Source organism: Heliangelus exortis, chromosome 7 (genome assembly GCF_036169615.1).
Source record: "Heliangelus exortis chromosome 7, bHelExo1.hap1, whole genome shotgun sequence".
In the NCBI taxonomy this organism is placed as follows: Eukaryota; Metazoa; Chordata; class Aves; order Apodiformes; family Trochilidae; genus Heliangelus; species Heliangelus exortis.
Window position 1 is genome coordinate 24,955,336 of NC_092428.1, and position 11,472 is coordinate 24,966,807.

Genomic DNA, 11,472 nt, shown 5'->3' on the forward strand with positions numbered 1-11,472 from the left:
CAAGGAATATGAACAGTCAAAAGAGCCACTGTGGGCTGATTGTTTCCCCTCTGTGTCCTGGTTGATGAAGAGCAGCAGCTTGTGGAGCAGGGACACTCTTCTGCTTAAACTGAAGGGATAAGTACAAACCTAATGGGGGTTTCAGAGGAGGGGATGCTCAGAGGTGTTTGAGTGGTGAAGGTGTGGTGGAATCTGTGTAGTTGGTAAAGGAGCAAACACAGATGGGATGGAATATGGAGGGGTACAGTACAAAACCAGATTAATTGTATAGGTACAGATGTGTTATGTGAGTGTTGGAAAGCAATAGGAAGATACTCTTGAAACCAAGGTAGGCCACAGGCACCTCAACAAGAAAGTTAAGTTAAACACAAAGGTTGAGTTCACACGTATACATTTCAAATGCTGCTGTAATTTGTATCTATAGGACAACAAGGATTAAATGGTAATAATCCCTTTACAATGGTTTGATGGGTACAGGTGAATCAGCATCAGGATTGTGTAAGTGCAGAAATAGTTTAAGCAAGTCATAGCAAAGAGATGGGAAGAAATACTGGAGAGTAGAGCAAAATATACTCATAGAAATGTTTATTCTCTATTACAGCAGTTTAGCAAGAGGTAAAGAAAAGACAGAGTCAGAATAACATTTAATTGTGTTATTTGCACACCAAGTACATGCACCCAAGACTCTGCACAAGAACAGAATTGGTCAAGTTTATACTAATAGAGTGAAAAAGTGCTTTGCCCTTCAGGGTTCATGCATTTTATTTTGTCTGTGAAGGAATAGCCAGGTTTATAAATTTGGTGTGTGTAGCTATGAAGTGTCTTTTGAAATAGCATTGCAGTGCTCTGAAACTTTCCATCTCTGAAGGGTCTGCAGGGGCAGGGATGCTTTACATATTTCATTCTGAGAGCTGCCATAGGAGGAACCTACTACACAGGAGGCCTGGCTTTTGCTTTCCTTTTTTCTCTGTATTTCTCCTTCAGATATAAAAGCCATTCTGCTTGAAATTACTGTCTGCTCTTTGTGATTCAGGACAAAGCCACAAAAAAATCAAGATAGAATCTCCTCCCCTCCCTTTTCAATACTGTGTACTTGAAAATTATAGTCAGCACTGCAAGCAGATTTTGACTTGTATTTAAACACTAAAATATTTGCTGTGGTGAAGCAAGAAGTGAGGGAGGGGAAAAATGCAAATGCCCCAAAGCAGCATGAATCCTAAGAAGTCCTAAGAACTTAAAATGTTTTAATTGAGTTATTTTTGGCTTAGAACTTTTCTAAGGAACAGTTTCACAAAACTAGACATTAGATTTGCATGAAATGCCCACTTTGAAACCAAGACTTGGATGGCTTGTGGTGTTATGCTTCATGGGTGGCTTCTTTGTTTATATGTTTCTTAAGAAAAAAAAAATAGAAATTTCTCTTCAACCCACTTGAAAAGATTCATGTTGGAATTCAGTACTTGACAGAAAAAAAGGCTTCTGGAATTCCCTGTGTTATGTTTTCTGTAGCTCTGCTGATAATACAAGCATGGATGCTCAGAAATGGGAAAGGAGTCAGCTTCGTTGTGTCCCTCTTGTCCAACTTTGAAAAATCTCATCCTTCAGGATTGTTTCAAGAAACCTGCAGGCTCAGCACCTCCAGATGACTCAGGTGACAAATTTATTTCTGTCTCTGAACTTGTTACAAAGGAAGGAAAAAATGCCATTTTCTAGTTGCAAACCTTGTTTAAGGACGACTGACTCTTACTCATTTCGTAACATTTTTATTTGCATTTGGGATCAATTGCTTCTGTCACCAGGTTGCTGGCAGAACTGGAATAGCAGGTTCCTTTCTGCCAGTTCCTTTTACTAATTTGACAGAAAGAGCTGCTGCAAATATGTCCTGGAGGGAGCACAGGTCACATTTGTTTTCCTGCTCCTCCCTTCCAGCAAAATAGGAATCAAAGGGATGAATGCCAAGGAAGTGGTGTGAGGAGGTGACACAGTGGCTTTTTGATGGCATCGTATGAGTGCCCTGGGATCATCCTCTAATTGACACCTCTGGGCTGGTGGAAGATGATGTGATGCAGGAATGGGAGCACGAAGGAGGAATGCAGGAGGTCTTGAAGACTGATAATGCTTCCACACATCCTGGAAAGCAGGTGTAATAGGTTTCACCCAGAGACCAGAAAAATAAAATTTTAAAGCCAAGAAAACAACTAACTTACCCAAGAGGGATAATTAGCCAAGCTGAACATGAGCAAGGTGCAGTGAGACCCAGCTCACACTATGTTTTGACAGACTGGCTTAAATTTCTCCTCTTCAATATATGTTTTTGTGCTCTGCTCTTGGCCCTCTTTATTGTGGGGCCTGTTTGAGATGCCAAATCTGAACACAACCTATTTAGGACATTTTAGCACAGATCAAATGAAGTTTCCCACTTCCCTCCTCTGAGTATTGCTGTGACATTTACAGCATTTGTGTAAATTGTTATTTTGTTTGAGCTTCCTCTGTATTTCCTTGAAACCAAGCAATTTATGCTGGAATGGGGGGGAGGAGGGGGAGGGCAGGAGAGAATCAGAGCAGAAAGTTAATTTTCCAGCTAACCCAAGCCACAGAGTGTCCAGTCAGTCCAACTGTTATTAGTCACCTCAGGACCAGATCAACTGGTGGACTTCTTGGGAATACACAAGGGGCTTTTTTGGTTTTTCCAACTTGTTCTTGCCTGCAGGGTTTAAGTCACAGCTTGCTCATGGCCTGCCCTGGGCTGCTGTGCACAGCCTGGGCTCAGCACTGTTTCCTCAAAGCCTGACACAGAAACAAGAACCGTGAGATTTCACTAATTCTTCACCAAAACTAGATTATCCTGTTCCTTTTTGAAGCTGCCAAGTGCTTAAAAAGGTTGAAAAAAAACAAACCAAGCCTTGACATATGTGTTGGTTTATTTACCAGCAATTTACTTTCCAGGAAGAAGCACTTACGAGCACGCAGAGTGGCTGTGCTGCTTCTCCTGGTTGGGAAGAGGATTCCCCATCACTGAATTTTCTCTTTCTCACTGCAGAGTGGTCCCTTATGTCAGAGTGGACCTCTGGATCTGGAAGGACCAGATCCTGCAAAAGGTGGAGAATCCTGTTAAACCAGCACTTGTGTGAAAGCCTGATCCTGGCCACCACGCTGGGTGGGGGGCAGAGGGTGGGACATGATGGGGAGAAAGCTGTTTTCTCTCTCCCTCTGCTGAGGGCTGGGCTGCCAAGAATCAGGGTGCTCTTCACGGCAGCCCAGCAGCTGAAGGGTGTACATGGCTGGGTTGTTTCCAGCTGGTTTGGGTTAAACTGAGTGGTGTAGAAACAAAAGCCATTGCTTCTCATCAAACTTCAGTCTCCCACCTGCCCCTCCTGGGCCAGCCTGCCCACTTATGTCCTTCACCTGCACGTGGACAGCTGATAGTGCAGCTCACTGCCCACTCCTAATTTTCTCATATTAATCAATTCCTGCCTCCTCCTGCATCAGCTTTTCCTTTGTTATCATTGCTTTCCCCACTCACTGTCCACCCTTGTCCCAGCTCTCTATTTATCAGCATTCTGCTATTATTAGGTGGCCCAGAAATGCATGCCTGTTATAGCACTGGTACCATGGGAGCTGCAGGATGCATTTTTCTGTTTCATTGACATCCTTCCCCTCTCTGCTATGGAAATATACCTAACCATCACCTTCCTGTTCTCTGGTGGTTTCAGTCTGCAATGTCATCAGGGCAGAAAGTTCCTCTTTCACCCTGCTTTTGACCAGTTCCTTTTCTCCTCAACTAGGTGAGATGGTGCTGGCTTAATAGGGAAGGTGATGGAAGGAGAAGTGGATTCTCACACCTGGTTTATGGTGTCTGGGGTGGATGGGCTTGAAGCAGACTGGGCTGGCTTGTGAGTACACTGGCCCCAGAGCAGGCACTTAGAACCAGCTGTGTTTGTGCTCCCATGGTGTCTTCCACTGCTCTTATCCCATAGGATTCAGGAGTATGGAGGACTGAGAAGCCTTGACTAAGGTTGCAGAGGTGGAGATATTTTCAGTAGAAATTGTTTTTCTTTTTTTATAAAAGACACACATAATAATGTAAGCAGTTGTTTTACCATGAGTATTAAGGGCAGCTGAGACTAGAATAATTATTTTTAAGTAGAATATATTGTCATTTTGATGTCTGAGCATGGTTCCATTGCCACTTCTGTTTCACCTACTCTACTGATCTTTCCTCCTGCGAAGGCATCACCAACCTGGTTGTTGTGAAATTTTTTTTCATGTGCTACACCTATGGGAAAAGTATTTGCATTTGGGTCTTTCCTCAGTTAGGAGTGTTTCACAAGGCTGGTCATACCTCTTCTTCAGTCCATGGATGTATCTCCAGAAAAACTTCACAGGCTTTATGAAATGTTTCTCGATAAGATGCAAATCTCTCTTCCTTGCTGCTGTTAGGTTCCTGCCATAACCACCTGAGCTCATGGGCCTTTGGATCCTGTGCCATGGGCACACAGGGTACCACTGCAGGGAAGGCTGAAGGAGGGGGACAGGGAGGGGGCAGGACCTGCTTCATCTTGGATAGCTACAGTTTCAGGTGGCTGTTCCCTCAATGCAACCTAAAGGTGTTGCTCCTGGCATGGCACAAGGCATTTTAGCACCCACACATCACCAGACAGAAAAAATCTTTCCCTGACAGTCCTGGTCCTTGTCACCTTGTCCTACTATTTCCAGCAGCTCTGGTGCACCTTGAATGCTTTGAATGAGCTGGTTAAATTTGCTGTGCCAGAAAATATGCTCTTATTCCATTTATTTTATGTTTTCCTACATTTTTTTATTTTACATTTTTCTGAGCTGGGTATCTTGCAGGACTAGCAAGCTCATTCAGGTGGAGCATGAGGCTGGGCACTGTGGCTGCAGTGGGTGGCAGAGAGGAGCAGGATCCTTTTGTTTTGGGCTCACACCATGCTGTGGGGTCCCCATCCCTCTTCCCAGCTGGGTGAGTGGTGGTCTCTGGGCTCCTGCAAGGCTCTGGGTCCCTGCGTGAGCCAAACAACTGACTCAGACAGGTGACCCAAAGGGCTTAGTTATGCTTTGCAGATCCTCTTTCTGACCCTGGCCAGTGGCATCAGAGGTTTCACTGATTTTGAGTCAGAACATGAGTTAACTGTGCAGGGGAGAAATATTCCCAGAGCAGCTTCTCAGATTGTCGTCAAAGTCTTCAGTTGTGGAAAACCAGGGTGATGAGACCTGAATTTCTAATGTTACAATTGGAAAGATATTGCAGGTTGGGTGTTTTTTAATTCATCAAAAGAAGTTACCTTTGAAGGTCACCTTTTAAGAATTCCTTGGCTGTTCCTGGGAAGATGGTATCTGAGAAGCAATGCTGTTTTCTGTGAAAACAGCTCACTAGAATGGGAGCACTTTATTTTCATATTAAAAACAAAACCAAAAAGCATAAGTCCCTGCCTTGAAAAGTGTGATTATGCTGAACCAAGCACAAAATCCATTAGTAGTATTAATTGCCTGCACTGTTTATGTAACCAAATATTACATCTGCTCTTTCCCATAGGACTCTTAACACCAGTAGTGTTTTCCACCCCAAACTGGATAGGATGCTAAAATACCACACAGAAAAAGATTTTGCAAGAAACAGGCCTGAGCTGTGTTAAATCAATGACTTAACCTAACTTTAAAAAAGCCACACAGGAAAACCAGATGATGAAAATTGCCAACCAGTCAATTAAAAAGTCATCCTTTCCTGTGGTTCAATGAGCACTGGGATTTCCAAATTCACCAGTCTTTCCTGGGATGAGAGACTCACAAACCTGATGGGAAAATGCACCTGTTTTTAGCCAGATTTTAAAGCAGCTCTTCTGTTACCAGAGTAAGAAAAGGATTTCTTTCTGTCCTTAGCAGTTACCCTGAGAAATCTAGGAACACAGGAAGGCTGGGAGGAGCAATGAGGTCTGGGCCAGGTTTGCTGAAGTCAGTAGACTGTCTATCAAGTGCATGGTAAGATGCTCATAGATGCCAGTGGGATTTGGCCCATGCCTTTGGCTAAAGGGAAAACAGGAAAGAAAAGTTGGTGAGCTTGTTGCTGAGGACTCCATGGAGCTGGAAATTGTCTGCCATGGTGTGGGACATGTTCTCTGGCCTGGAGATGTCTGTCTGTCTGTGCTCTTGGCAAAAGAGCAGATGTTAGTCACAAAGATGTGATGGGTATACATGCATTTGAGACTGAGACTAATCAAAGTAATGGCAACCATGAAAGTGGCTAAAATATCTGGAAATGAGAGTGTTGGATGTATTGGTGTCGTGGAAGCTGAGAGGTTCAGTTAGCTGGGAGCCACTTATTAATCTCAGAATGAGAAATGGGATGTGTTTGATCTTCACTCTGGAGTGCTGAAAAGTGCAAACACAACATCAGCTTATTTCAGGTCAGCACTCGAGATGGTATCAAGACAAGATGGATTTTAGCCTTTATTGAACTGGATTTGATTACATGCATGAGCTTCAAAGTCCCTAAAGCCTAATGGATGGTGACCTAAGGTCTGATTGAAAAAGCAACAACAACCTAAACCTTAAGCTTGTTTGTTAGACCATATGGCTGACTGTACCATGTGATGTTTCAGGGAGGGATATTAGGAATTCTCATGCATCCAAACCCAGTGCATCCAAAGCGTTTGCCAAGATTTCCATATTCTCTCAGAAGAATCTGAACGCCAACCTTGCCTGTCCCCCTTACCTGTGTGGATCAAGAGCTTGGCTGGGACAGGTAGGAGACAGTATTTCCAATCTCACCTTCCTGAAGCATCTCTAGTGCCCTCAGAGTATGATGACATTTGGAAAAAAAAATGTAATGCTTGACTTTTCAGTTTGGAAGATCCATATTGCTAGGAAATTCCAAATAACCAAATTTAAGGAAAAGAAGCAATCATCCAAGGCTTATTATATTTATTTAGTTTTGTTTCAATTAGTGTTAGCATGTCAGACATTGTGGCAGTCATCTCTTTGTATTTCTGGCTGTGCCTGGTTTCAGAGAATCCTATTCTTGGGTATGGATAAAGATGTAGCTTAAATGAAAAATGTTGGTGTAAGAAATCACCAGCTGGAATGTTTTGGATTTCCAGTGCCTGTGCATCCACACAGAGCAGCCACCCCAGGTGCTCCCACTTTGAAGATGATCAGCTCCAGACCCTCACTTTCATCTTGATCACATATCCAATTGAAAGGACCTTGATGTAACCATGTCTGTTTCACGTTTAAAATAGAACTGCTTAAAAGCAGTTTAAATAATTTGTGTGTGCACCTGAGAATCTCAAAGCTTTGGCCATATCCATTAATTCTCCAAGCAACCTCACGAGGTGGGTATTACCCTAATTTATATAGGAGTTCAGTGAGGCAGGGAGAGAGAATGTTTTGGTTTGTGTCAGTTCTGTATCAGGTAGAGGAAATCAGCCCTTACCAGCCTCCATGAGTAACCTCAGTGGGCTGATGAACACCTTCCTCCTTTGTCTCTGAACCACACAGCTCAGTAATGTCACGTTCTCATGCTCAACACATTGTCCCTCCTTGCCAGCTGAGTGCTGAGATTCCACGTGGTGAGGAAACCTGAGGGACTGCACTGGGTTTGTGCTCAGTGGGGTGACATTGGTGACATTTGCTTGCTCCTGTGTCAAACAGAGGACCCAGATATGTTTATAGGATAGTCCTGGGGTCCCTCCAATACACACCCACTTCATGGGCAAGGAGTAGGCCTGGGAACATGTTTACATTATGGTCAGCCCCTCTCCCAGCTCCTTCATAGGGTCCTTTTGTTGTTGTGTGCAGAGCTCCCAGCTGATGGTTTCTCCCTACACGTTCCTCACTCTTGGAAGTCCCTCATCACTAAGATGAGGAGTCCACAATTCTAGAGCCTGTGGCTGCTACCTGGCATCCCAGGCTGGCATCCCATCACCCACACCCTCAGTGGCTCACTTGGGTCTGCCTTCCTGCTAGCTCCCCATGGAATTAGGCAGTGACCAGAGCTGGTGTGGGGAATGGAGCAGGACACCATGGCCAAGGAAAAGGGAGAAGTCAGAGAGCCCTCAGCTTGGTCCTGCTGAAGGTGTCATGAAACTGCAACCTAAGACAGATTCTCCTTAAAGAGTAATCCAGTTCCACCAGGAACACAAGCACAATGAATTTGTTTTGGTTTTCTACTATGGCCTCTCTTGTGTTCCTTTTGCATACGGATCATCCATGGACCTCACAAACTCTCTGGCAACCTCATGCTGTTGCTGTGCTTGAACAAGTCTTACCATTCAGTTTCATGTCTTCAGCAAGTTGCTTTTCATTTTCTTGTACTTTACCATGATTTCTCATCCACTCTGTTTCTCATCCATTGTGTTCTTTTCCATCTCCTTAACACCTTATTTTTTTGAAAATTTTATTTTTACGTTTCAGAAGTGTTACATGGTTTAATCATGTTTGGTTACTTTTTTAGTATTTTTTACCTTTGAGTATTTTTTATTTTATGCTGAGCCTTCTGTAATGTCTTTTAAAATCATACATCATCTACAAGTGCTTTACTGTTTTTAGCTGCTGATTTCAATGAAGTTCACCCTTTTTAAAGGTAAATGTTTGATTTGGTACATTTGGTCTATGTAGATCTTCTGAAAGACTGAGTCACTTACTTATCTTTCCCTCCCGGGCATGAACTGTTCTGACATTTATACTGTTTAAACCTGGTATAACAGTATTTTGCTAATTAGTTCTTTCTGGAAAGTTTCTCCAATATATGTGTTGCCAACATCCTTATTTAAAGGAAGACATTCTAGTTTATCTCCCTGTATTTTCAGATCAGTGTGTTTTGTGTCTGTGTGTTTGTGCACCTTGCTTAATTGGGTTTTCATTCATATACACTGCTTTTCTCTGTTTTCCTCTTATCTCCATTCCCTTCTGTCATATCCTTTTTTATTATGGGAGATTTGAGAGCTGCAGTTAAACTGCATGTACTTCCACACCTTTCCCTTACCTCTAGTTTTTAATTTAAAACTCCTGAATCTCTAACTCCATTAACTCCCAGCTCCTTTCTGTCTTGTTTACATAGATCTCGTTTTTTCTACACAGGCACCACTTTTCTAAATAGCTTTTCTGTTTTCTAATAAACCCAGCAGTGTCGGTAACAATAGCCTTGCCAGCTTCAAACATTTATTTTGCATACATAGAACTATTTAATATCACTCATCATTCATCTCCAGGGCTTGAAGTGCTCTCCCTTGCCTGCCCACTTGTGCTCTTCCCTTTGCCACTGTTAACAGTATGATCAGTCATGCTGGAAAGTTACACCCAACCAATATTAGGAAATGCTCCTGGCTGCCTCGTAAATCCCTGATGCCAAGAGTGGAGGAGGAGGAGAAGATGGAGGAGGAGGTGAAGGAGGAGGCATTCCAAGCATATGGACTCTCAGGCAAGTGAAATGAAGCTGGGTAGGTCACACAGAATGCTTACCACAGTCACATTCACTCATGGTGAAATCTTGCCCACTCAGCATCGTCTGGGAATGTCTCCATTTGCTGTTCCGGTGGGAATTTTGTGCTACTTGGAGATTTCAGCCTCGTGCTGCATTTTGGCAGTACCTCTAAGCCCCCCACTCTCTCTGTCCCAGATGCACTTTTCTTTTATCTTTCCTTGGTGTGGGCATGGATACCCACCTGACCCATGAGGAGTAGAGAGTTGCACACACCTCGTTCATGCTGAGTGTGAGAGAGGGCATTCAGTACACCACACCAGCTTTGTAGTTAGAGTGGTTTCCCATCCTTTAGATGGTTTCCTATTGCAATGCACAGGGACTGATCAGAACTGGGGGGACTGTCCCAGTGGAGGGGTGAGTGCAGGCAAAGGGACCGGGCATGACAAAGAGAACATGCATGGCCTCTCTCCCACTGCCCTCCTTTGGTGCTCCCCAAATCTCTGCCCTGCCTCTTGCCACCATGCCGGGCTCCCTCTGATCCCCAACCACAACTCTGTGCATCAGACGTCACTCCAGAGCAGCACAGCCCTTTCCCAGGAGATAAGTGAGGGGTTTTTTTGCCTACACAACAGCTCTCCTGAGCTTTCCCATGCTGGGAGGGAGGAGATCCAGCTTCCTCCCAGTCCGATCGCCAGCCCTGCAGGCCTGCCCTGGCACTGCTGGGAACATCCAGGAGCATTATGCAATGTGCAGAGGCGTTTCTTTTTTTTTTTTTCATGCAGCCTGGCAAAGCAGCGCCTGATAATGGCTCTCCCTTTGTTTGTAGCACACAATCAGGCTCATGATCTTCTCTCCAGTACAGGCAGCCCACGGTGTTATGCCCTGTACCGCTGCGATGACGAGCGCGGGGCTGTGCACAGGACAGGAGCCCTGCAGAGCTTTCATCAGTGAATCACCTTACCCTGAGTGCTACTTAGGCACAAATCATTAATGGTCTAAAAGGGCTGGAATAAGGTAGGGAGGCTCCAGTGGGAGTGCAGATTGTGTCTTTTTCAGGAGGCATGGGAAGCCCTTCTTAAATCTGTTTTTAAACTTCTCGACTTTGGCTTCTGAGTAATGCCACTGATTTCATTTTCCAAAGGTCACGGGGAAATTTTCTTCTGCCATCTCCAATGGGCATGACAAATGTTCCTCTAACAAAGTAATGAATTGTTCAACACGATACACTTAGCAATTACCTTGCCATAAAGGTATTTACAGCAGGTACAGTAAGATAAACCAGTTTGTTTTCAATTGCTTTTCAATGGGGGGAAAAAAAAAAAAAGGGAAAGGCTGTAGCTGTTCTGTGGTGAGTCTGAAGGGTAAGTATAATTTGATGTCTTTACTTAATGCTTTCATGGATCTTAAAAGATATTTTAATAGACTTAAATGTCTATTTGTAGCCATTCTATTTATAGACTATCCCTTTTAGAGATCAGTAAACACATTCACTTCTGCGTTCTGTGAATCTATTTAAATTGCACCCAGATTTAAATTTGTCCATAACTATTAATTCAGAACCTTTTCTGAATCCTTCTTCCCATGCAGCCCTTATTTACAGGATCCTGTGCTAATTTATTTTCCCCAGCATCACTCTACCTCCTGCATGATGCGCTTTCACATTTTGAACCTAGATTAGCTTCTTACGTGGTAAGCAAAGGAGTCAGCCATGCAGGAAATTAGGAGCAAAGACTACAACATCTTACTGAATGCAAACCTGTTACCAACACAAATCTAGATCCATTTGACAGGAGGAAAAACAGCCCTGTGCACCAGCAGCTGTGTGCTGTGGGGATTAGAAACGCGGTGTCACTGCAAATCCGGTTTGGTGGGTGTGCTCCTGCCTCCTGACTTCTTCCACTTGGCAGCCTTTCCCTTGCATTTTCAGCTGGGAAGCCAAAGTGGGGAGGGAGCAATGGAAACTAAACTGCCCCTCTAGCATTCAAGCTGGTCCCAGTACATCCCACTGAGCTGGCCGGGTGGGTTGGAGGAGA

General features: G+C 43.9%; 1 long non-coding RNA gene across 1 annotated transcript; it reads left to right on the forward strand.

The window, feature by feature from the left end:
* Positions 1-791: 791 nt before the first annotated feature.
* Positions 792-5,429, forward strand: LOC139798554 (uncharacterized). The gene is made up of 2 exons (XR_011726857.1): positions 792-1,651; positions 1,930-5,429. It is a non-coding gene; the product is annotated as an uncharacterized lncRNA (long non-coding RNA).
* The last annotated feature ends 6,043 nt before the right edge of the window (positions 5,430-11,472 follow it).